General features: G+C 39.2%; 1 protein-coding gene across 5 annotated transcripts in view; it reads right to left on the bottom strand.

Moving 5' to 3' along the window:
* The window catches only part of plpp1a (phospholipid phosphatase 1a), a 91,858-nt gene that overhangs the window by 54,738 nt on the left and 14,960 nt on the right, over positions 1 to 22,160 (bottom strand). The window lies entirely within an intron of this gene.

Raw genomic sequence — 22,160 nt, 5'->3', positions numbered from 1 at the left:
AGATATAAAGCCTCTGCTAAATTAATCTATACTCATCGCTCAGATGTGTGTGAAGACCTGGAGTAGGGTGACATGCTTTACAGTCTTCCTGCCACTCTGCAGCCTTCACTCACACTCAACCTAAAGGAATAGCTCAGGACAGACAGTTTGAATTGATGACAACTTGTAGCATGAACACATGCCAAGCCATTCCACTGGACCTTCAAAAAGCCCAGAGTTTGAGGTTTATAGTTGGTTTTTTCAGATTTGACATCATTTGTTAATTATACCTACTTTTTGTGCAAAATGTGCAGCTAAATTTGGACCACATAACAGCAGAAAGCAAACACTATGGTACATCTGAATACAAGAAATGCCATTGTTTGGTTTCACAAAACCACTGTTATGGCTTTCCTAGAACTCAACTTAGGGCATTTTTTGCCTGCTAGATACACCAACTAAGTAAGAACAGAATACTGTAACTAACATGTCTTTAGCTATGGACTAGAGTCATAGAAATGTACAGCATGGAAACAGAACAAAACAGAAATGGTCCAACTCGTCCATGCCAACCAGATATCCTAAATTAATGATTAGATTAGATTCCCTACAGTGTGGAAACAGGCCCTTCGGCCCAACCAGTCCACACCGATCCTCCGAAGAGTAACCCACCCAGACCCATTTCCTTCTAGTCTCATTTGCCAGCGCGTGGCCCACATCCCTCCAAACCCTCCCTATTCATATACCCATCTAGGTGTCTTTTAAATGCTGTAATTGTACCAGCGTCCACGATTTCCTCTGGCAGTTCATTCCATACATGCATCACAGTCTGTGTGAAAATGTTGCCCCTTCGGACTTTTTAAAATCTTTTCCCTCTCACCCTAAACATATATCCTCTGGTTCTGGACTCCCTCAACCCAATGAAAAGACCATGTCTATTTACCCTATCCATGCCCCTCATAATTTTGTAAACCTCTATAAGGTCACCCTCAGCCTCCAACGCTCCAGGGAAAACAGCCCCAGTCTATTTAGCCTCTCTGTACAGAACAAATCCTCCAACCCTGGAAACATCCTTGTAAATCTTTTCTGAACCCTTCAAGTTTCACAACATCCTTCCGATACGAGGGAGAACAGAACTGTACAATGAAGGGATTTGAGTTTGCCTTGGATATCTGGAAAGGTTGTGTAATATCATGCTGTTAAATGACAGTTTTGCTCCATTTTGGAGAAGGTGACCAGTCTTTCAATTAGACTAAGGCAAAGATTATGCATTGTACAATGCTTTATTTTGGTTATATCTTCCTGTTTGGAATATAATAATTATTTTTGCCCAATATAGTCTCCTATAATATGAAGTCATACCATGAAATTATGCTCACCTTGGACAGCATTAATCTACAATGATCCACATATTGAGTTCAAAATGTTTCTGGATTTGTATAATATAGTATTCGCAGCTCCAAAATATATCTAGCTGTTTATCTTTAATTTATCTAATGCTTTTACAGATAAAAAAGGACATTTCTGTATAATCATTTCTTTCGGTTGATTCATTTCCATTGCATTTCTTTTTACAGATTCTTAGGTGCTAGTAGCTTTCTGGAACATTACCAAATTTCCAGAATTTTTACATGACTGACTATTGTATTAGCAAGGAGCAGGCGGTTTTGTGTGTGTGTGTGTTGGAACGAGCTGTAATTCAGCACTTTATCTAGTCCACACCCAACATTCATGTACGCACAGGATTCTCTGGATAGCAATCAGAAACAGAAAATGAGACAACCTTTCTCTTCATTAACTAGTGAGCCAAGGCCAATTATAGTGCTTGCAGAGTCATATCTGTTTCTGATTATAGATTACATGGTATAAAGCACTACATTGCAGATCTAATAGACATACACCAATGATTTATTCAATGCTACTACACAGAATACTAATTTTAGTAGTTTTAATGTTAACGTTCCAGTTCAAACAAACTCATAATGCTTAAAAGTCCAGGAAGTCTTAACTAATGTAATTATGAAGGAAATAGCAGTGGTATTTTAGTAATGAGTAAACAGAACATGAAAGACAGTCAATAAATGCACCACTCCTAGACAGAATGATCACTGTTCATGTCTGCTCATTTAGATATCACCAACTTCTGAGCCAATGTTAATCTCATTTATAGAAGAGTGAGTTTATTTTCTGTCCTCCTTTCCTGAAGACAAAATTAAAAGTCATGTGTGTGTACTAGACACTGCCAGCGCCTCTGCCACTGTGACTTCTCCTGCACTGTGCAGAAAGACTGCCCCAACAAATCATCAATAGGGTGCAGCTAGCCATCCCACAATTGGCTATTCCGAACCAATTGGTCAGGCCCACACTATACCCAATATCTAAACAGGAGCAGCTGTCAGTAGGATTTACTGGACAGAGTATTTTTCCTCTCTTTCTCCTGGTGAAGGGCTTATGCTGGAAATGTCAACTCTCCTATTGCCTGACCTGCTGTGCTTCTCCAGAGCCACATGTTTCGTCCCTAAATCTATGACAATTTTAATATCTATGCAGATAAGAAATTAAACTGAGAAAGTTGTTTGTGTGAACAGTTCAGTGCAATTCCACACAGAAGGGAGTAACTTTAACTTTGTCTGATATTAGGCAGTGGGAGCTACTGAATCGCCCATATTTTAATCATTTTGTTTGATTTTAAAACATTTGAATTCAATATAGGTTAAAAAGGATGAAAAAAAACATGCGACTAATCCAATATTATTTGTCTTGCACTGTGCTTCAAAAAAGAAACAATCTCACAGGTGTGAAAATCTGAAGTGTCGACATCAAGTGTTACAAAGATGTGCTCATTCAAATATTAATTTTTAACTCATCAGCTGGAAACAAACATTGGACTTGTTAAAACAGCAATTTTTAGCTAAAATAAGGATACTGACAAAATTAAAATTGCTGCCAAAGTTTGGTTGACTCTGTAGTACTCCAAATCCACTCCAAATGGGTCTATTAACAGCCAACCATAAGTCACAGGATCAGAAGTAGGCCATTTGGTCCATTGATTTACTGTACCATTTAATGAGATCATGGCTGATCTAATAATCCTCAACTCCATTTTTCTCCCTTGATTCTCTTACTAATTAAAAAAAATCCATCTATCACAGCCTTGAATATACTTAATAATCCAGATTCTATACCCCTCTGCAATCAAGAATTCCCCAGATTTACAACCATCTGAAAGATACCTTGTGAAATATCCAAAAGATTTTTAAAGTTCCGATGGCAGTTATAGAAAAGTCATGTGACCAACTCACAGGATAGCTCCAGTCAGACCAGATAGTCAGCTCTAACCAGTTCACTCGTCCAAAGTTAACTTCTATTGTAGTTTTGCGTGTGATTCAAGCATGTGAGTTTGGGCATGTTTTGCAGAAGTTGGGATGAACTTTCCCAGTTTTTGTTTTTTTTATAGTTTTTTAACCTGGTTTTTGCATAATAAAAGTGAACTTCTTACTTGTTCAACTCAAGGAAATCTATCTGGCTAGTTCCTACTCATCCAAAAGTAAGCAGATAAGGAGAAACTAAATTTGGAAGTGAATACTTTACAAAACTTTTTAAAAGTTATGTTAAAATCAAGCAAGGAGCGGGAAGAAATGGCAGCCATTCATCACTCTGCATCTGGTAGTCAGAGGAAGGAAGTTGCCAATAGTTTCTATTCAGTTGCAATATTGTGTTGTCGCTTACTCCTTCAATTGTTTGTTAACATGTGGAGAGGATGCTACATTGTTGTTACTTCTTGTCTGTAATATTCTACATCGTGACCACATGAAACTAAGTAAAAATCGTCAAATGAGGTAAAGTTGATTTTTAGGTGAGTGTTCGTCAGCAACCACCCATTTTAGTGACATCATTGGGAGAGATGTTTTAACAAGTTATGCGAAGTCAAGGTCTGCACCAGTTCCTTTAAATAGCAACCCCAGTTTATAGATCAATAATAAATAAATGTACATCTATGTGAACAGACATAGAAAATGCTAGGAATATACAAGTCAGTCAGCATTGGGGAAAGAAAAATAGTTTAGAACAATGCTACAGAGTGTATGAAATATGTTTTGTATCTCTTCTGATAATGACAATTCTACAGTCCATTTCTATTACCTAATTTTAATTTGCATTACCAGCATTTGGAACTCGTTCCTTCGACTGCACTGGAGCCATTAGAGACTGTGGAAACTGCTTACTCAGAAAAGAAGCAGAAAACAGCACCAAAAATCAAAAATCATTGTTTGGTAATACAAAACATGCATGATGTTCACGACCAGGATGCTGCCATCAGGCCATGAAGATATTCTGCTTTCTGCATTAGATTAATGTCATATATGTCATATGTCCTGTTTCAAAATTCATTTACAGGATGAGGGCATCACTGGCTGGGCCAGCATTTCTTGCCCATCTTGAATTGCCCAGAGGGCAGTTAAGAGTCAACCACATTGCTGTGGGTTGGAGTCACATATAGTCCAGATCAAGTAAAGATAGAAGCTTCCATCTTAAAGGACATTAGTGAACCAGGTGGATTTTTCCTGACAATCAACAATGGATTCATGGTCGTCAGTAAGTCATAGGTCATTTTCATTCCAGACTTTTTAAAAGGTAATTCAAAGTTGATTATCTGCTTTGGCAGGATTCGAACCTGGCGCTGAGTCCAATCCCAGGCTCCTGGATTAGCAGGTCCAGCAATAATACCGCTAGGCCATTGCCTCCCATATCAAACAATATGCCTCCTTAGCTGTTCACAACAAACAAGATACTGATCATACCCATTGAGCCCACACTCATTTTAGGTTTGATTCAGCAATTGGCCAACATTTGATGGATAATCCTGAGTTTGCCAAGAATTACACTGACACCCAATTTAGAATGTCGGTCAGGCTCTCAGTGTTGCTATTTATGTGTACTGGATTTACACATATTAATACAAAGGGCTCAGCTCTTGGCAGACAAAAAGTATACATGCTCTGCATCTATTTCAACTCATCAAAATAGGTCACAGCCATTCATTGATTTATTTCTTAAGGCACTGCCTTGACCAATCAGATTCAACCTCTTGGTTTAAGTTTAAACAATGCCTGACGGTAGAATGTCAATCAGCAGTAATCAGTTAATTCTTCTGAGCAATGCCTCTACCAATCGTTCACTTTATGTTTCTTCAGCTAGCATAAATGTGGATTTCCCCTTCAATTGGCATTCTTGCAAATTGTCTTGATGAGTGCAGGTGAAAGTATTGACAAAATGCACTTTTTTCAGCAATACTCAAAAATTAAGAACAACATTAAATGAAAACTAAATAGATTCCCCATGTCCCCCAAACCCATTTCCCAACATCTGTTTTGTGCTCTTTTAAAGTTCCTGTCAATGATCTAGGATTGGACTGAATAAACAACTTCTGTAGACATTCTGAGTTCCACTTTTATGCAGATTAAATAGACAAAATCAGCTCAATGCACTGACCACACAAAATCACCACACTTTGAACAGAACACTTTGAACAACAGAATTGTAGAGCCTTAGTGTGTGCTGTACTCATTTATAATGGAAAGAGCTTTAGTCATTTCATTAACCTTATGCCAATTCTCAAGGTGGCCTATGACCTCCCTCAGGCAAGTTTGCCTTTTCTCTCCAACTTGTACTACTAATAGAAGCATTCACCTTACAAGGTATCATCACATAACAATAAAATTGGTTCCAGATGAGATATTTTAGCCACCCTATCTGGTAAGTAGCCAACGTATGTCCAATTACCTTATTAAAGGACACTCTGCAGTTTGCGCTCATCTGGAACCTATTCATTGATGCACAAGTGGTAAAGCTAAACTGCAGAGTACATGCGATGATAGTGATCCCACTATGGACTATTACTCCGAAAGTACTGGCGAAGGAAGCAAGCTCTCCATAAAGGAAGTCACACTTGATCTAAATTTCTGTCTGACAGACTGCAGTTCAGGAAAGCAGACAAGGGCTTTTATTCATGAGGGGCATTCTAAGTTTAAAATGAAAACAGCAACAAGATGGGTTTCCTTTCAAATAAAAGATGAATGTAGTGGTGGAGAACCCCATTTCAATATCAACCTCTTCCAAGGAATTCTTTTTGCAAACCCTTTACCTTTCAAAGGAAATCATGAAATTAATTCCCATGGTGGCTGCAGACTTGTAGAATGTGCTGTTCTGTCCCAGTCATAATTTTATTTAAATTCTAATATTACAAAAGGATGAGGGGTTGCAGGAGTGAGAATGGGGGATGTTCCTATGATTGGGATTGCTCTGACTGTAAAATATATCATCAGGCACAGATTCAGCTATTAAAGTTTGTATTTCTTTTCTTAAACCATACAATTTTCTCTCAATCTAAAGTACTATCCAAAATAACCCTCACTTGAAAATAAAACCTCCAAATCAATGTAATTGCTAAGATGCACAGTAACATAATCATGATGTCCTTTACAAGTGGATTCAATGGTCAACTTGACTTAGACCACAGGAGTCTGTGTTACTCGATCCATCTACATGATGATCGACAGCTCTCAAAAGTAAATTAAAAATCACTATACACAGCTGGAAGCAGATTTTATTTCAAGTTATGGGTTTTTTCAGGAATACTTTAGTTTAAATGAGGAAAAATTTGATGGTTGTAAAATTTAAAGAGTGAGGGCAAAACAAAAGTTAAAAGCCAAAAATACCCAACTATAGCTAGTTACAATAATACGGGACTTTTGATAGGCTTGGTAGTGATTTCTTAATATTAAAAAAAATCAAGAAATCAAAAGACAGCACCTGAACAAACACTTTGTGCTGAATTAGGCTATGACCTGAACCATTGACTGCTTCAGCAATTGCACATCTGGCTTCTGAGTTTGATTGGCTCCAGGGAGCGAGGTCAAACTGCCTCGACAATCCAAACAGAGATGGATTTACTCAACCCTTCGCAATGTGCAAAGACACCTCTCATGGTGATGTAAAGATTATTTAGAAAGTGAAATTACTTTGAACTAGTCTAAACAGACATGTATCTAATAGCAGAAACACATTCTCACACTGATGCTTCAAAATATGAAACATCACTCTATCCTTGACGCAAGTAAAGCTTCAATCCAGTCTTCTACGTGCCAGGTTTGTGTAAGTAGAAAGATTAGCATAAATTGTACTCCTTTTGGAATTCAATTCAATTCTGCACTTAGTCAGCAATGAATCAGGCAAGAATCACTTCCTCAGAATTTCTCAACAATCAATACTTCGGCAACATCAAATTTAAAGCAGTTGTCTTTAAACCCTGCACAATAGTTTTACTAAATGTTGATAAACTGATAAATGTTTTATAACTGTTTTATTACTTTCTATGTTTCTCACTTTATTTCTCACCTCTTGAAGGCACCTCTATGACAGTGACCCCTCTATGGACTATTACTCTGAAAGTTCTGGCGAAGGAAGCAAGCGCTCCATAAAGGAAGTTACACCTGATCTAGATTTCTGTCTAACAGACTGCAGTTCAGCAAAGCTGACAAGGGCTTTTATTCATGAGGGGCATTCTAAGTTTAAAATGAAAACAGAAACAAAATGGATTTCCTTTAAAGTAAAAGATAAATGTAGTGGCACGACAATTCATGAAAATGTACTCATACATCTTGAAAAACATTTTTCTTCACCTATAAAATGGAATCATTCAAGTTTGTAGGACATTCTATTTTGATGCTTCTCTATGGTTTATCCTGAGCCCAACTACACACCTCACATTAGCACTTTACCAAACAGGTTACAATATAACTATCAGAAGCAGGAACAATGGCTGAATTTCAGTTCCTAATAGACGCTGAAGAACACTACAGTGGTCTAACTTTCATCAATGCTGTGATAGGCTCATCATAGGCTCTCAGGATCTGATGACACAACAGTAGGTAAGAAAGTAATTTGTGAAGAGGACATGGGAGGCTACATAAAGATGTGGGTAGGTTTAGTGAGCCAAGATTGGCAACTGCAGCATGGTGTGGGAATGTGAAATTAGCAACTTTCACAGGGAGAAAATAGAAGCATGTTAACTAAATGGTGAGAATTTGCAGGGCTCTGAGGTACAAGCGGATCTGCATGTACTAGTACATGATTCACAAAACGTTAGTGTGCAGGCACAGCAAGTAATCAGGAAAGCTAATAGAATGTTGGCGCTTAATGCAAGAGAAACTTAATACAAGAGTAGGACAAAATACTTCAGTTATACAGGGCACTGGTGAGACCACATCTGGAGTCTTTTTACCTCACATACCAATCAGTCTTGTCTTAATGATCTATGTTGCTCCCATGATCTTAACATATCCATTTAAGTACTTCCACAATTTTGCCCAGTCCTCTCTAAATTTCTCCTAACTTGAAGTACCAACCACACCCTTTAATCCAATTCTTTAGCTTTTTCAACAACACATCAGGCAGCTGGGTGACTATTGGAAAACAAAGAGACAGTTTGATGCAGGAAACTGTCAGATTGGGCTGAAGGGTACAGTTCACACTATGACATAGGAATGGGGGTTGCTATCCAGACTGTTGGATGTGGACATGTCATATACTTGTATTTGTAAAATAAGAACACAAGAAATAGAGGCAGGAATTGCATAGACTTGGCCTATATAATTGTGATCTCAACTCTTTGCTGTCTTTCCCTCATAGCTTTTGACTCCCTTGTAAATCAAAATCTGCCTTAGTCTCCACAGCTCTCTGGGGAAGAGAATTACAAACAGTAATCTTCCTCTGCGTGAAGAAAGGTCTCTGTACATGCAAAATTAGTATGAATTTAAAAGTAAGTCAATGTTAAGGGTAGTTTAGTTTAGAAAAGACCAAAGCTTAAAACCTAGCCATGTATGATACCAATGAACATCATGATAAGCCCAAGATCATGGGTGAGACACAAAGCTAAATGTAGCATACTCATTGACCACAGAGCTGGACCAGCAAGTCAATAAGATTGAGCAGTAAATGTTTAAGTGATATTTGAAGAGACCAATAGATATACAGTACAGCCACTTGGACAATGTTAGCTTGAACTAATGTGATTTGAAGTTAGGAAGGAGGGAATGACTGAAATTAATGACCTTATATAACATGTTAATGACATGCAAAAATACATTGGAGTCTATGTTGGTGCTGGCTGCAAATTCCATTATATTTCTTACAGCAGAAAACCTGAAATTTTTACAATCAGAACGTGAAACCAGTAAAACAAATCTCAATGCCAAATACAATTTCTCTTGATAATTAAGCAATGCAGAGCAGTAATACCAAAGTGGGACAACATGATCAATGCTGAAATTGTGGTTATTTGGACAGTGAGTTAGACACTAATGCATGACAAAAGACCAGCTTACCAAAGACATGTCTACAAGTGCACAATTGAATAAAGAAGTTACTTTCCGATGTTCTGAATTTGTCCTATTTACAGTAGTAACTGGAATTCAAAGTGTAAAACAGCAATGGCAAAACAACTGTACTCCTGTCTCTGGAAATAGAAAAATACTTCTAATGTTTTTGATAACTTTTGCAATTTTAAATTCTGACATAACAAGCTACCAGATAATGGTGAGTTCCTGTGAGATCCTATAACGTGATGCGGCAGATTGAAAAGTCAACAAAATGGGAAATTAATTGTATATTGAAGGGACTGCTGTAAACAGCTGTTAAAACATAGTTGGTAAAAGAAAAATTTAATTATATGCTTGTATCATGGGCTTATAATAAATGTGCAAGATTACGAAGCTACTATTAAACCTATAGCTAAGCCTACGATTTGTCTTTTTTGAAATTCCCTTTATTAGAAGTTTCAGAATTGCCACATGAGTACCATGAAAGAAATGGTTCCACATCTAAAGAAAATCATTAAGTAGTGCACAATGGACTGAGTTATAGGGAGAGGTTGGACAAGCTAGAACCTTTTTCTTTATAGGAGGCTGAGGGGGGACCTTACAGAGGTGTATAGGATCATGAGAGGCATGAATAGGGTGAACACACTGAGTCTTTTTCTCAGGGTTGGGGAATTGAGGACTAGAGGGCATCAGTTTAATGTTAGAGGGGAACGAATAAAAAGCAACCTGAGGGACAACCTTTTTACACAGAGAGTGATACGAAAGTAGAATGAGCTGCCAGCGGAAATGGTTGAGGTGGGTACATTAACAACATCTAAAAGAAAATTGGACAAATCCCTGGAAAGAATTTGAAGGATATGGGACATGTGCAGGGAAATGGGGTTCACGTGGACAGAGATATTGGTTGGCATGGACCAGATTGGGCCAAATGGCCTGTCTCCATGCTGTAGGACTTTATCACTCAATGACTCTAAGAGTTCATTCTGGCAAAAACTACACTGGATAAATGCAAGAAAGCAAAATCATTTTTTGTTGCTACATAGCATTTGTCAGGTAGAAGATCAAAACAAAGATGGACACAAAACAATTTCCACTGTGCAGCATCACCACAATCAAAACTGCATCAACTATATAATCTCAAGAAAACTGCGACAAATGAATCCCTTTGAATTAAGGAAGAACGCAATCTCTAAAGGTTATTTTATGATTAGGGTCTTAGAAAATAGCTTCCATCAGAAGATTATATTTTCCTGTATAAATATTTGTCGATTTCAAAGTAATTAGTCACACATAGACAGATGTCTGCTGCTGAATCACTTGAAGATTTTACATATTGTAATAGTAAAGGAATTTGGAACTTCTGAATGAATGATTTGTTTGGAAATATTCAAACTATGCCAGAGGATCCAAAATACATATGACAAAATGCTTTTAAAAATTAGCAATACTGCTGTACAAAGAACATAAACTAAAAGAGAAAACCTTTATAAGTTATAGCCTCCATACAGGAAGTTGTCTGCCTTGGATTAGATGCCAATTATTGCAGACCAATCTCCGGATATTGCCCTTGACCAAACATCACCTTCAGTTGCTTCATCAATGCATTTTGTTGTGTCATCAAAGGCATTCACTGTGTCATAAGGGAGGAATCAAGAATGATTGTAAAAACTGTAAAGTCACTCACAATTCTTCTGATAAAGGGACAACCCACAGCAGTCTATGCAAGGATCTGTTCAACATGCAGGTTTGGACTGACAAACGAGAGGGAACACTTAGTCATATAAAGGGCAATATGCATCTCCAAGAAGAAAAGGTTAATGTCCCTATCCCATTAGGATCTTTCATATTGATTACAACCATGGTATTCTAAAAATCCCACTTGAATAGAAATAAAATTCCAGAATAAAATAATAGACTTGATAATTCTTTATATTTTGTATGGACTTCTGTTACCAGCTTCAACTGTGCAAATATAACACCAACATGCAAAAATTGTAAAAAGGCCTATTTACTATTTATTTGGTGCACTCCTAGACTTACTCAAAACATGGAGTCATAGTTCTACAGTATGGAAACATACTCATTTCAACTCACCCATGCTGACCAGATATTCTACCCTAATCTAGTCCCGTCTTCCAGGATTTCACCCATATCCCTCTAAACCCTTCCTTTTCATATACCCATGCAGATGCCTTTTAAATGTTGTAATTATTTTGGCAGTCCATTCCATATACGCACCACCCTCTACATGAAACAGTTGCCCCTTCGGTCTCTTTTAAAGCTTTCCCCCTCACCTTAAAACTTTGCCCTCTAGTTCTGGACTCCCCCACCCCAGGGAAGCGACTTTGTCTATTTATTCTATCCATGCCCCTCATGATTTTATAAACCTCTATAAGGTCACCCCTCAGCCTTGGACACTCCAGGGAAAATACTCCTACTCTATTCAGCCTCTCCCTTCACTCAAAATTCCTATCCATCTTTTCTGACCCCTTCCATGTTTAACAACATCGTTCCTATAGTGTGCAGCATAAGCTCCTTGATGTTAAGATAATTGACGAAAAAGTCCCTGACAGAACTTTACAAAATTTACCACCTAATTGTTTAGTTATTAGTCACAAACAGAAACAGAAATTGCTGGAAAGTCTCAGCAAGTCTGCTAGAATCAGTGGAGAGAAATCAGAGTTTACGCACAGTCCAGTGACCCTTTTACAAAGCTCTATTCTGATCCAATTATTAATTCAATTAGTACCGTTTTTACAAGAACGTTAAAAATTGGGGATATTTTTGAGTCCTGCTGTCACGGTTAATATGCCAATTATTTATGTGAATAATATGCATCAGTAAGGACTCAAAAGAATCAATTTGGAAATCTTTTACACAGACTTAATGAGTTAATGTGTGAAACGATCAGCAGATGAGATTACCAAACTTAATGTGGCTATGGGCAGGGGCTCAATCCTCAAGGCAAAAAAGCACTGCTTAGAAAGTCATAGAGATGTACAGCATGGAAACAGACCCTTCGGTCCAACCGGTCCATGCCGACCAGATATCCCAACCCAATCTAGTCCCACCTGCCAGCACCCGGCTCGTATCCCTCCAAACTCTTCCTATTCATATACCCATCCAAATGCCTCTTAAATGTTGCAATTGTATCAGCCTCCACCACATCCTCTGGCAGCTCATTCCATACACGTACCACCTTCTGTGTGAAAAGGTTGCCCCTTAGGTCTCTTTTATATCTTTCCCCTCTCACCCTAAACCTATGCCCTCTAGTTCTGGACTCCCTGACCCCAGGGAAAAGACTTTGTAATTTTGTAAACCTCTATAAGGTCACCCCTCAGCATCCGACACTCCAGGGAAAACTGCCCCAGCCTGTTCAGCCTCTTCCTGTAGCTCAGATCCTCCAACCCTGGCAACGTCCTTGTAAATCTTTTCTGAACACTTTCAGGTTTCACAACATTTTTCCGATAGGACGGACAATAGAAATGTATGCAATATTCCAACTGTGGCCTAACCAATGTCCTGTATATCCGCAACATGACCTCCCAACTCCTGTACTCAATACTCTGACCAATAAAGGAAAGCATACCAAATGCCTTCTTCACTATCCTATCTCCTGCAACTCCACTTTCAAGGAGCTATGAACCTGCACTCCAAGGTCTCTTTGTTCAGCAACACTCCCTAGGACCTTACGCCTTACTGAAGTCCATATAGATCACACCTACTGCTCTGACTTCATCAATCTTCTTTATTACTTCTTCAAAAAACTCAATCAAGTTTGTGAGACATGATTTCCCACGCACAAAGCCATGTTGACTATCCCTAATCAGTCCTGGCCTTTCCAAATACATGTACATCCTATCCCTCAGGATTCCCTCCAACAACTTGCCCACCACCGAGGTCAGACTCACTAGTCTATAGTTCCCTGGCTTGTCTTTACCGCCCTTCTTAAACAGTGGCACCACATTTGCCAACCTCCAGTCTTCCGGCACCTCACCTGTGACTATCGATGATACAAATATCTCAGCAAGAGGCCCAGCAATCACTTCTCTAGCTTCCCACAGAGTTCTCAGGTACACCTGATCAGGTCCTGGGGATTTATCCACTTTTAACCATCTCAAGACATCCAGCACTTCCTCCTCTGTAATCTGGACATTTTGCAAGATGTCACCATCTATTTCCCTACAGTCATTATCTTCCATATCCTTTTCCACAGTAAATACTGATGCAAAATATTCATTTAGTATTTCCCCCATTTTCTGTGGTTCCACACAAAGGCTGCCTTGCTGATCTTGGAGGGGCCCTATTCTCTCCCTAGTTACCCTTTTGTCCTCAGACAGGTTTCTGAATAAATGCACCATCCAATGTGGTGATGAGCCATTTAAACAAGAAAGATTTCTGTTTGTAAATTTTGACTGCATGCCTCACTGCATTGAGCAGTAATTTTCTTCATATTCTAAACATTCTGGAGGTCCCAATGATTCACCATTTTCCCTTCCAAACCTACACTGTCTTTCATACATATTATTGAACATCCAGTTTCATTTCTTAAGCTTTTAATCTTTTCGTGACATTCATGAACACATAGCCATCTGTGCGTTCTTAGATAGCCTGCCTGACTTAATTTCTCCAACTAAAATCAGAGAAGATTAAAGAATTATCTCCCTAATCTTTGCAACTTTTAAAAATAAGTTTTGTGATTTACATATGAAGAAAGTGAAACTATCATGGTATTTGAACAGATAAAAGACTCAACAAACAATCAAGGTATTTTCCAATGTATAATTTCAGTTACATCACACTGTAAACTTTTGTATAAATTCTGTGCCTTACAATTGTGTCCTCCACAACCACCTCATGAAGGAGCGGCGCTCCGAAAGCTAGTGCTTCCAATTCAACCTGTTGGACTATAACCTGGTGTCGTGTGATTTTTAACTTTGTACACCCCAGTCCAACACCGGCATCTCCAAATCATGACCTCTCTAATCTTGCTGCTGTTAGGTTTTTCCCAACTCTAAATATGGTCTTTAAATTTGTCTGCCCTTCTCCTGCCCAACAATGATAATAGTTTTCAACTGTCTCAGCTCTTCTCTTTGACCTTTCGTCGCAAAATCCACCATCATGCTATTTCACTCAACCTTTAAAAGTTAAAAACCCATCCATTCAACCAATTTTTCAGTTACATCTCCTACATCTCCCTACACACATGCAACAATCATCCTATTTATTTGTTTTTTTTTAATTCTCAGAAGCTATATTGTGGCACTTTGAAATCCAAACAAGTGCAAGTAACTGGCTCCCATGTTTCTTGTATTGTCTGTTGTGACTACACTTCTAAAAACAATGGTCCTTGGAATGTCCTCAGGTTGCAAGAAGTGCTTCATTAATGCAGGTTGCACTGAAAGGCTCCTTGCAACCAATGCACTGATCCAGGAATGTATTAGTATCTTTATTAGCAAACTGTATGGTAGATGAGAGATTGGGAGAATACCCACAGAATTTCAAATCTATTAAATCAAACCTATAAATTACAGTCAACTTTGTAATCACTCCAGTCACAGCATAAATGCTGTAGATGTAGTTATAGGAGATGTGACTTTATGTTACAGGTAACTGATTCTGGAGTAATTCTGGTGCAGTAGTTCTTTTGCTCAATTCCTTGTCAGATGCGATTTGAGAAATGCACAGTGCAAACTGGTGAACAATGCATATATTCAGCTGAATCATGTGAGCACATACTTTATACTGGTGTATTGTCCTCAGCTTATTTGAGGCTAACAGTTATCCTTGTGGTTAGCCTTGTGTATGCGTGTGGCGCATTGATGTCTTAAGGCCAAAATTCCCAATAGATTGGTACACAGGATTCTGAGTAAGTATATTGTTACGGTTTGGAGGTTATGAAATAATTTTCACTGCTGTTCATATTTAAGGGAAACCAGAAGTTTTCTTTTCCATACCAGGCACACTGCAGAGTTGAGTGACAGAACTAAATTGAGTTTTTGGGCAGAACTTGTATGTTAGAGGCGGACAGTGAGAGCTGGGATTCTTCCCAGCTCAGCGCATCCAACTTGGCATCTGATTCTAACAGTAGCCCTTCCCCATATACATTAGCCCTCCCTGTCTCAATATTGCCACTTCATCGCCTTTCTTAACTTTGCCATAACTCTTCTATCTCTTGAAATGTTTAGATCTATACACATCCAATTTGCACAAAGATACCTCTTAAAGCTATTGAGTCTAATTGTTCTGTTCATATGTTCCGAAGAAGCCCTTCTGAAGGAGGGTAACTGGAGTCGAAACATTAACTGTGTCCCACTCTCCACAGATGCTGTCAGACCTGCTGAATCTCTGCAACAACTTGTTTTCGTTGTATTCTTTGTTAATACTTGGTGGATTTAATTTTATCTGTTTTCAATAGTTTCTCATCTGATGCTAAATCTAAATAAACTTTAGATCTAAATCTAACAACTTGTAATAGAGAACTGAACATATACTGTGCTAGAAAATGGGAACCAATTCCCATTTCACTGACTCAGTTGTCTACAAGTTACGATCTTTGACTCTGGTCTGCTGCCAGTTGCAATACAGTCAATGTTAGTAAAAGGTGATTGCCTGTTTTGGGCCAGAATTATGATGCAGGGAGAGAATGAGAGTGGTTTACAAGCCTATCGTTAAAGAGTACAGGAATGGAACTAATTGCATTTCTTTTGAAGAGTCAATACTGTTACAATGAGCTGAATCATCTCATGTGCTGAATGTTTCTACTAAAAAAGACAGTGAAATACAATTTATAGGAATAAGAAACAAGAAGTAATAGATACAGAAAGACAGAAAAGGAAACTACAGTGTGAAACCAATGGAGGGAAGAGAAAAGGTGAACAAACTACACCAGAAGGTGGGCAGATGGGAAGGGTGTCAGATAACAAGAGACACATGTTTTTGAACAGGAAAAATTGTTTATTTTTAAATATTTAAATCTTCTTCTACTCAGATCAAGAACTGTTTATTTTGTTTGTTTGTTAGAGCTTTATATGTGATATGCTCGATTGATTAGAGGGAGTCTGATGACAAAATAGAATTAAGCATTTATCTTGTCAGGTGCTTTCTAGAAACAGTAAAAATTATTTGGGAAATGTTATTAATTACCTAGAATGGAGTGGAGGGAAAGTAAGGATGCTCTCACCTATCAGTTTCACAACTAACTGTATACATTACAGGTCACTTTGCTTTCTGCTGTTTATATAGATCATTAAGTGCCCATGTAATATCTTCTGCCAAAACCAACTCTACTTGGGTCTGGCCATCTGCTCTTTATTAAAATGCTATTTTGCATTTTTCCACCATATTTAGGCACAAACTTTTTCTATGCATAGATTCGGCAGACTTGTGCTGTAACATGTGCCAAGATCCAGGCAGGACTTGCTGCTTCTAAACAAAGCTATATCTCTTTGATCAGAGCAATGCCCTGTGGAGACAAGAGTAGAAGGCAACTCCCAGCCAACAACTGCCAGTCCCTCCTTACATTACAAGACTGCGCTAAAAAGATAAAATTAAGGGTATCATATGTATTTCAACTTGCTTAGGGTCAAGTTGAGCAAATTATGGTTATCTTTGTTAGCTGTTTCAGTGGAACAGGACTAGCTCCTCATCCTGAGGAAGTGTGCTCGTGGATGCAAAGATTGTATGATGGTCACAAACATAATTTGCTTATTTCACTCAAACACGATCCAGCACTATATATCACATACAAACCTCTTAAACACTGAAGAAAAATAGTCAAGAGATTCAGTATAGAGCGCTTTTGCATTTGGAGCTAAAATACCCAAACAGTAGCTCAAAATTTCAAACACAGGAATAGGATACTAATGGAACCAATCCATTAGTGAAGCTACTTCTTTTCATTCACATACAGGATAAGGGCATCACAGGCAAATCAGCATTTAAGGGGAGGTGATGGTCTAGTGGTATTTTTGCTGGACAGTTAATCCAGATACCCAGTAATGCTCTGTAGACTTGGGTTTGAATCTCACCACAGCAGATGGTGGAATTTGAATCCAATTTTTAGAAAAAAACAAACTTGGAACTAAAAGTCATGAATTCATCACAGATTGTCAGGAAAAACCCATCTGGTTTGCTAATATCCTTTAGGGAGAGAGGCTACCATTTTACCTGGTCTGGCCTACATGTGACTCCAGACCCACAGCAATGGTTGACTCTTAATTGCTTCTGGGCAAATAGGGATGGGCAATAAATGCTGCCTAGCCATCGACATCCACATCCTGTGAATGAATAAAGAAAAAAATGACTTTATATTGCCAGGTATTAACTTTCACAGCCAGGTCAAGACTCTTTTGTTGTGCCAGAGTGTCGACATTTAGATATTATTTACAGTTCTTGAAAAAACTAGATAGGTTAGAATGTCACTTTGTCACAAAACAAAACAGTAAGTAATTCAATATGTGGTGCCAAGATTGCACGCAATCCTGCATGTTCCAAATTCAACTCAGCTGCTACACAGAGATCAATGACTAAAGTCTTTTAAGATAAAGGAAAAGTGAAGTCTTTACAGTGTGACAAATTAACTATAAATGTAGAAAAATGGCATAATTGAGCACAGGAGGTGATGGTATGGCTCACCTTGCCTGTGTTGATTGTTCAAAGGGATATCCAATTATTTGTATATAGCCTTGTAAGCAGCCCTTCGCCTCTCCCCGTATTACACCGGCTTTACCTGTACTGCAGCTGTTGGATCTGTTTTCACGACTGTTTAAGGTAGTTCATTCCAGACCACAACAACTCACTGCATTAATATAATTTTTCCTTACCTATGCTTCTTTCACCAATTGTTTTGTATTTTTGTCCTCTGGTTATCAACTCTCGCTGCTGGAAACAGTTTCTCCCAGTATATCAAAACATTTCCTATAAATGTTGAATTATTTTATCTCTCATTCAACAATCTTCTCTAATAACAATCCCAGATTCTTTAGTTTCTTAACTGAAGTTCCTTAACCCAAGTCCTATTCCAGAAAATCTTCTCTGCACCCTCTCTTATCTTTTTACCAAACTCTGGTGCCTTGAATTTGACACAACACTCTACACCTAAAGCCACCAATCATTTATGGAAATTTAGTTTACCTTTCTGGCTTTTCATTTTAAGCCTAAATTTACAAAGCCCAGGATTCTACATGCTTTGTTTTTAACATCAACAGGCTTGTAAATATGTCCTTCTATTTTTAAAGATTTGCGATGAACGACCCCTAGGTTTCCTTGCTTCTGAGGACCCATTAACATTGTACAGTTTAGTAATATCTAAAAGTCACCACCTTTCCCTTCTTGGCATTAAATTTAATCTGCCATATGTCTGCCCATTTCACCAGTCCCATTCTGCAGATGTCTGCCATTACCCTTCTCATTGTTTACCATATCCTAAACTTGTCTGTTCTGCAAACTTTGAACATTTTCCTTTTTTATCCATGATCCAGTCATTAACAAAGATCAAAACCAGCAGTAGCCTTAATACCAACCACTGAAAGATACCAATTTTATATTTTTCTTTGGTCTGATAAAATAACCATTTTCAACTTTGTATCTTGAGCCAACATGGAATCTACACTGCCACTGCTCCTTTAATCCAAAAGGCTTTAATTGTAAGTAGCTAGGGACCAGGGTTTTAAGACATTCTGTTGAGGAAAAATAAAACACAATGTGAAATTTTTGGGAAATGAATGTTTGCGGAACATAAATGTGAGGATGTCCTGTCTACTCCCAAAACAAATTAGAAACAACTTGCCGTGCATTTAAAGATTATGCTGGTTCCCAGCCATACTGTCAGTAGCAGTCTCCTGTCTGATTTGATAAGAATCATCAGTCTTGAACACTGACAATTAAAATACGAATTCAAATGTAAGTATTTTTTTTTGCAATTAAATTACATTCTCAAATTACAGCTTAAACCAAAAAAACAAACTGTACACTATTCTCTTTTTCTATGAGTTTTTGCCAATTGTGTCTTATTCCACAGAGGTATATTAGCTATTAATTGCTTCTATCTATGTGCAGCACTCATCAAGTGTTAAAATAGATTGGGTTCAGTTAGTAATTTCTATCCAAATATGATCTTTCTTTCAATCGAATCTCAGTCCCTCCTGTGGTTCTGTTGCTAAATTGGACCAATTAGTTTGTGCTATAAAGAGCCTGGCATGGAAATAATGGGCTAAATGGCCTCCTTCTCTGCAGCAATGAATTTATACTTGAATTTAACAGGATTCGGCAATCCCAATGCTTCCAACTAAGAAATGAAAAGGAACACGCCACTTCCCATAAAATTACTATAATGTTAATTGATTGATTAATTTACTAGGTTATTATAAAGCAGGAACAGGTAAGACTGGTGTGTGAAAGGAACTATGAGGCTCCTCATAAAGCCATACTGCTGGTCACCACTGGATGCAAGATTAAGTGTAAAGTATTCCCAAAGCAAGAAATATAACAATTGGATACAGAGGAACGTTTGGAAATTCTATTAAAATTTATGGAGAAAACTGTGAAACAAAAAAGATGACCTATTAAATCCAATTGAGGCATAGTCAGACTTTGACAAATTTAGAAAGCCAGATGGTCATTCTATAGAAGAATAAGTAATGAAATTTAACAGGTGATATTGCAAAATTTCTATTCAAAGATTCCTAATTCAGTGCTCATTTTTAAACTATTGGGCTGTGCTAAGGTGTCCAACGTGGACCAGCCTAGTAATAACTGGAGACACACTTCGAAAATGAAATGTGTCTTGGAACAAATACAAAAGGCTTTACAAACAATCCTGAGAGAACAGTCATTACCAGCGGCCTTCATGGCTCATACAGAACATTCAGCAGTAACAAAAAGAAAGGAGGATAGTCGCAGCAACAATGTGAGTTAGCTCAAATACAGGCCGACAGGACCAATACCATAACTAAAAAGAATTGGGATAGAAATATATCTGAAAATGTGTTGCTGGAAAAGCGCAGCAGGTCAGGCAGCATCCAAGGAGCAGGGGAATCGACATTTCGGGCATGAGCCCTTTTTCAGGAAAGAGGAAAGTATGCCAAGCAGGCTAAGATAAAAGGTAGGGGGGAGGGACTTGGGGGAGGGGCGTTGGAAATGCGATAGGTGGAAGGAGGTTAAGGTGAGGGTGATAAGGTGAGGGTGATAGGCCGGAGTGGGGGTGGGGCGGAGAGGTCAGGAAGAAGATTGCAGGTTAGGAAGATGGTGCTGAGTTCGAAGGTTGGGACTCAGACAAGGTGGGGGGGAGGGGAAATGAGGAAACTGGAGAAATCTGAGACTACACCTCCTCCCACCTTGTCCCCTGTAAAAACACCATCCCATATTCCCAATTCCTTCGTCTCCACCGCATCTGCTCCCAGGAGGACCAGTTCCAATACTGAACAACCCAGATGGCCTCCTTCTTCAAAGACCGCAATTTCCCCCCAGATGTGGTCAACGATGCTCTCCACCACATCTCCTCCACTTCCCGCTCCTCCGCCCTTGAGTCCCGCCCCTCCAATCGCCACCAGGACAGAACCCCACTGGTCCTCACCTACCACCCCACCAACCTCCATATACATCGTATCATTCGTCATTATTTCCGCCACCTCCAAACGGACCCCACCACCAGGAATATATTTCCCTCTCCTCCCCTATCAGTGTTCCGAAAAGACCACTCCCTCCGTGACTCCCTCATCAGGTCCACACCCCCCCCACCAACCCAACCTCCACTCCCGGCACCTTCCTCTGCAACCGCAAGAAATGCAAAACTTGCGCCCACACCTCCCCCCTTACTTCCCTCCTAGGCCCCAAGGGATCCTTCCATATCCGCCATAAATTCACCTTCACCTCCACACACATCATTTACTGCATCCGCTGCACCCGATGTGGCCTCCTCTATATTGGGGAGACAGGCCGCCCACTTACGGAACGTTTCAGAGAACAACTCTGGGACACCCAGACGAACCACCCCGCGGCTCAACACTTCAACTCCCCCTCCCACTCCACCAAGGACATGCAGGTCCTTGGACTCCTTCATTACCAGACCATAGCAACATGACAACTGGAGGAAGAGCACCTCATCTTCCACCTAGGAACCCTCCAACCACAAGGGATGAATTCAGATTTCTCCAGTTTCCTCATTTCCCCTCCCCCCACCTTGTCTGAGTCCCAACCTTCGAACTCAGCACCACCTTCCTAACCTGCAATCTTCTTCCTGACCTCTCCGCCCCCACCCCCACTCTGGCCTATCACCCTCACCTTATCACCCTCACCTTAACCTCCTTCCACCTATCGCATTTCCAACGCCCCTCCCCCAAGTCCCTCCTCCCTACTTTTTATCTTAGCCTGTTTGGCATACTTTCCTCATTCCTGAAGAAGGGCTCACGCCCGAAACGTCAATTCTCCTGCTCCTTGGATGCTGCCTGACCTGCTGCGCTTTTCCAGCAACACATTTCCAGTTCTGATCTCCAGCATCTGCAGTCCTCACTTTCTCACAGAAATATACCTGGCAATTATAACAGGCGACAGTAAACTGAAACAGATGAGTCCACTTGGGAAAGGTCAATGGATGTTTTAGATGCATCTCAAAACGCCATTGTGGAATCAATTTTCCTAAATGGAATAACAAGGTTTTTGAAAACACGCATAGAAGATTTGGGAGGAGAGGAAAGAGACGCTGATCCAGCAGAGGGAACTAGGCTTTCAACTAACCAAAGAACTTCGGATGCCAGAGATCTGAAATAAAAACAGAATTTTTTTGAGAAACTGATAACAGAG

Source organism: Chiloscyllium punctatum, chromosome 1 (genome assembly GCF_047496795.1).
Source record: "Chiloscyllium punctatum isolate Juve2018m chromosome 1, sChiPun1.3, whole genome shotgun sequence".
Lineage (NCBI taxonomy): Eukaryota > Metazoa > Chordata > Chondrichthyes > Orectolobiformes > Hemiscylliidae > Chiloscyllium > Chiloscyllium punctatum.
The sequence above is the reverse complement of the archived record's forward strand: the minus strand, read 5'-3'. Positions and strand labels throughout refer to the sequence as shown.